A 6,000-nucleotide genomic window follows, 5' to 3' on the forward strand; every position below is an offset into this window, starting at 1 on the left:
AGATTTTAAGAGTAAAATTAGAAGTGTTCTAGAGATATAAGATGAACACTGCCCAAATATTTTATTTAACTCAAATTAATGAGTGAATAGCAAGATACTGCAACTGGCTAAGAAAAGAAGTCAAAGAACCACACATGTATATAGGCAGATTAGGAATGCTTAAACAACCTTAAAAGTAAATACAAAACTGGCTTTTTCCATGGGTGGTCATTGGGGGAGGTTTATAGGGGGGGTTCAATTGTTTCCATTTGACAAAGTTCCTTTACATGTTTATAAACAAGAAAATTTGCACTGATACCTGTCATCTACAGCTTACAGAGCTGTAAAGTAGCTCAAAGACAATGAAAGACACAAAGACCCCTTAGAAACTAAGTACTTCCAGGAGGGTGTACTTAGTGTTAGCTTTCCTCCAAAGACATTCATTGTATTTTTGGTCCATTTCAAAGTCTTTCACAATTTTTTTCTACACTAGTCTTCCCCTCTTCTTTGTAAATCCTTTCTAAATGGTGAGAAAACCGGCTCTTCTTGTATGTACTTCTTAATTCTATAAGTTACCTCATTTACTCAAGGAAACCAACTGCTCCAACCACTACCATTGCCTCCTCCACCTTTCCCTCATCCATGCTGACCACCACCACCATCCCCTGATTCTTAGACCACTTGCCATGTCTATGCTAATTGCTTTCTTGGGTTCCACACCTTGTTCACCAGTCCCCTTCTTTGGACACTGAAAACTCTGTGTACCACCCTCTCTCCCTCTCTTCTTTATACTCCGGTGTCTTCAGGCTTGGATGTGGGGGACAAGAAAAGGGAAGGGAAGGTGGGAAGGAAAAGGATGACAGGGAAGAGGTAGAGTTGTTTCGATTAGTCTTAAGTTAAATCCACAAAGATTAAATTCGGTGAAAGCGGTAGGCCTGTTTGGAAACAGCTCAGACAGAATGGGCTTTCAGAGGATAAGTGTTCATATTCTTGACATTCAGGTTTACTTTTCCTAATAAAAAAATAGTAAAGGAGTAAAATATTTTTAGATGGGTATGGATTTTGAGAATTTCAGTCCAATCCCTCCTTGTTTATCTCTGAGATCTACTTTCTTCTCATTTATATGAAGCAAATATAATTAAAATTTAAACATAAAACAGTGCTGTTATTTTTGCCATAATACATTAAGTAAGCACAAATGTCTTAATAACAAAAACACTGAAATAATCATCCTTCCAGCAAAGTAATTTAAAATAAATTATAGCCAGGGAGCTATAATTGATACTTCTAGCATTTGATACAAAATATGAATTAGAATGTAAAAAGAAAGAGGGAAATGTTTTGTTAATGCAAACTCTGTGTGTGTGTGTGTGTGTGTGTGTGTGCAATGAGAATTCATATAATAGAAACAAGGCCTCGAAATTCTTCTGGTCTTGGAAATAATATTCTTAAAATGCTTTTAAAAAACTACATCAACTTTATGATCAAGAAGGACTATTTTTTTAAGTTTTTTTAATTTTAATTCCAATATAGTTAGCACATACTGTTAAAATAGTTTCAAGTGTACAATACAGTCATTCAACAATTCTATACATTACTCAGTGCTCATCATTAGAAGTGTGCTCTCTAATCCCCATCACCTATTTCACCCGTCACCCCCCACACCCCCTCTGGTAACCATCTGTCTGTTCTAAATAACTAAGAGTCTGTTTCTTGGTTTGTCTCTCTCTCTTTTTTCCCCCTTTGTTTTGTTTCTTAAATTCCACATATGAGTGAAATCATATGATATTTGTCTTTCTCTGACTGGCATAATTTGACTATTGTAAATAATGCTGCAATAAACAAAGGAGTGCATATAACCTTTCAAATTAGTATTTTTGTGTTCTTTGTGCCCATACCCAGTAGTGCAATTACTGGGTCATAGGGTAGCTCTATTTGTAAGTTTTTGAGGCACCTCTGTACTATCTTCCACAGTGGTTGCACCAGTTTGCATTTCCAGCAATAGTGCACAAGTGTTCCTTTTTCTCCACATCCTCGCCAATGCCTGTTGTTTCTTGTTGATTTAAGCCATTCTGACAGGTGTGAGGTGATATCTCATTGTAGTTTTGATTTGCATTTCCCTGATGATGAGTGATGTTGAGCATCTTTTCATGTATTTGTTGGCCATCTTTGGAGACATATCTGTTCATGTCTTCTGCCTATTTTTAATTGGATATTTTAGGGGTTTTTGATGTTGAATTGTGTAAGTTCTTTATATATTTTGGATACTAACCGTTTATCAGATAAATCATTTGCAAATGTCTTCTCCCACTCAGTAGGTTGTCTTCTAGTTTTGTTGATTACTTCCTTTGCTGTACAGAAGCTTTTTATTTTGATGTAGTCCCAATAGTTTATTTTTGCTTTTATTTCCCTTGCCTCAGGAGGCATATCTAGAAAAACATGGCTATGGTTGATGTCAAAGAAGTTCTCTTCCAGGATTTTGTGGTTTCAGACCTCACATCTAGGTCTTCAATCCATTTCGAGTTTATTTTTTTGTATGGTTTAAGAATGTGTTCCAGTTTCATTCTTTTGCATGTAGCTCTCCAGTTTTCCTAACACTATTTATTGAAGAGACTGTCTTTTTCCCATTGTATACTCCTGCCTCTTTTGTCAAAGATTAATTGGCCATATAATCATGGGTTTGTTTCTGGACTTTCTGTCTTATTCTATTGATTTATGTGTCTGTTTTTGTGCCAATACCATTCTGTTTTGATTACTAGAGCTTAGTAATGTAACTTGAAATCTGTAATTGTAGTATCTCCAGCTTTGCTTTTCTTTTTCAAGATTGCTTTGGCTATTTGTGGTCTTTTCTGGTTCATATAACCTCAGGATTATTTTTTTAGTTCTGTGAAAAATGCTGATGGTATTTTGCTAGGGATTGTATTAAATCTGTAGATTGCTTTGGGTAGTATGGACATTTAAACAATATTTGTTCTTCCAGTCCATGAGTATAGAACATCTTTCCATTTGTTTGTGTCATCTTCAATTTCTTTCATCAGTGCGTTTTAGTTTACAGAATACAAGTCTTTTACCTCCTTGGTTAAGTTTATTCCTAGGTATTTTATTATTGTTGGTTAAATTGTAAATGGAATTGCTTTCTTAATTTCTCTTTGTGTTGCTTCATTATTAGTGTATAGACATGCAACAGATTTCTGTACATAGATTTCTTATCCTGTGACCTTAGTGAATTCATTTATCAGTTCTGGTAGGTTTTTGGTGGGGTCTTTAGGGTTTTCTATATAGTCAATTTTGGGAGGTTATATGTTTCTAGTAATTTATCCATCTTTTTCTAAGTTGTCTAATTTATTGACATATAATTTTTTATATGTACTCTTATAATCCTTATAATCCTTTGTATTTCTGTGGTGTCAGTTTTTAGTTCTCCTCTTTCATTTCTGATTTTATTTGAGTCCTTTTTTGTTGTTGTTATGAGTCTGGCTAAAGGTTTATCACTTTTGCTCATCTTTTCAAAGATCAAGCTCCTGATTTCATTGATCTGTTCAATTGTTTTTTTAGTTTCTATCTTATTTCTGTTCTAATCTATTATTTCCTTCCTTCTAATGGCTTTGCCTTTTTTTTTTCTTTTTCTAGCTGCTTTCAGTGTAAGTTATTTATTTGAGATTTTTCTTGCTTTTTGAGGTAGGCCTGTATTGCTATGAACTTCCCTCATTTTATTGCTTTTGCTGCATCCCAAAGATTTTGCACCATTGTGTTTTCATTTTCATTTGTCTCCATGTATTTTTCTTTTTAAAAACACAGGGCTTAAACTCAAGATCTTGAGATCAGGACCTGAGCTGAGATCAAGAGTTGGATGCTTAACCAACTGAGCCACCAGGGCACCCCCTGTCTCCATGTATTTTTTTATTTCCTCTTTCATTTCTTGGTTGACCCATTCATTGTTTAGTAGCATATTATATACCCTCCACATATTTATGCTCTTTCCAGATTTTTTTTCTTGTGGTTGATTTCTAGTTTCATAGCATTGCAGTCAGAAAAGATGCATGGAATGACTTCAATCTTTTTGAATTTGTTAGACTTGTTATGTGACCTAATATGTGATCTATTCTTAAAAATATTCCATATACACTTGAAATGAATGTGTATTCTGCTGTTTCATGATGGAGTTTTCTGAATATATCTGTTAGGTCCATCTGGCCCAGTGTGTCATTCAAAGCCACTGCTTCCTTGTTGATTTTCTGTTTGGAAGATCAGTCCCTTGATGTAAGCAGGGTGTTAAAGTCCCCTACTATTATTGTATTACTATCATGTATTTCTTTTACATTGTTATTAACTGCTTTAAGTATTTGTGTGCTCCCATGTTTGGTGAATAAATATTTACAATTGTTATATCTTCTTGTTGGATTGTTCCCTGAATGATTATATAGTGTCCTTCTTTTTCTCTTGTTACAGTCTGTGTTTGACATCCATTTGCATTATAAATGCTTCTCCATCCCTTTACTTTCAATCTGCCTGTGTCTTTAGGTCTGAAATGTGTCTCTTGTAGGCAATGTATATAGATGGATTTTTTTTAATCCATCTTTTGATTGGAGTGTTTAGTCCATTTACATCAAAGTTATTATTATGAGGTATGTATTTATTAACATCTTGTTAATTGTTTTGTGGTCGTTTTGTACTTTTTTTTTAAGGATTTTAAAAAAAATTTTATTAATTTGAGAGAGAGAGAGAAAAAGCATGAGCAGGATGGAGAAGCAGAGAGAGAGGGAGAAGCAGACTCCCTGCTGAGCAGGGAGCCCAGTATGGAGCTTGACCCCAGGACCCTGAGATCATGACCTGAGCAGAAGGCAGATGCCCAACCAACTGACTGAGACACCCAGGCGCCCATATAGTTCTTTTCTATTCCTTCCTTTCTTTGCTCTCTTCTCTCACGATAAGTTGGCTTTCTTTAGTGATATAGTTGCATTCCTTTCTCTCTCTCTCTTTTTTGTATGTGCATATTTATTAATGGTTTTTTGATTTGTGGTTACCTTTCAGTTTGTATATAACATCTTCTTTATATAGCAGTCTATATTAAGTCTATATTAAGTCACTTAAGTTTGAATTCATTCTTTACTCCTTTAGTCCCATCATTTTTCATTTCCTAAGGGCTAACAACAGTGGAAAAGTTGCCTTTCACTAAATACACCAAGTTGGCCCTGAGCTCTGTGTCTTTATATTTGTTTGTTTGTTTTCACCTTCGTAGAGAATTGGGTCATGCATGGCTTCAGATTTGCCTTTATCTGTGAATGCTTCCCTGGCTCTTCCACAGACTGAGCCTCTCCTTTCATTTACCCCATGTGCATTTCCATTATATTGTCATTGTTTTGTATTGTATTGTTCCTAGGTTCCTCAGAGTATGAATTGTGTCTGTTCCTTGTTAAGTCTCTGGGACATGGCATAGTACCTGGTACATAGTAATGCACCATAAATATCTAATGAATCAATGAATTTCCTTAATTAAAACTCATGACAAAGGCAATTAAAATATAATTTACCCTGCAATAAAATTTGACTTATAAACTTTGGAGTTACAAATATATTGAATCTCCTACTGGCTTCACTCATAATCAATCAGTATATTTTAAGAATGTAACTATCTGATTTCAATATATTGACCTTTTGGGAAAAATATAGTTAGAAACTGTAGTAGGTTATTACAATGGTGCAGGAAATTATAGACACCAACACATTTATTATCTCTGCTGTCTACTTTATTTATGTCTTCTCCCCCTTACAATCAGTAAAATGGTTTCTGTATCATATTTGTTCTCTTTTGCAAGACACTGTGTGTAGCTGCTCTGATGTGTAATTTGCTCATACAAAAGGAAAATCACTGCTGCAGAAAAATGTAGACTGTTCTTACCTTTGGGGAAAAATATTGTTACATAACTGAACCCAAACTTTGAAGAAATCTTTTTTTTTTTAAAGATTTTATTCATTTATTTGAGAGGGAGAGATCATGAGCAAGGGGAGGGCCAGAGGAAG

Source organism: Ursus arctos, unplaced genomic scaffold (genome assembly GCF_023065955.2).
Source record: "Ursus arctos isolate Adak ecotype North America unplaced genomic scaffold, UrsArc2.0 scaffold_15, whole genome shotgun sequence".
NCBI lineage: Eukaryota > Metazoa > Chordata > Mammalia > Carnivora > Ursidae > Ursus > Ursus arctos.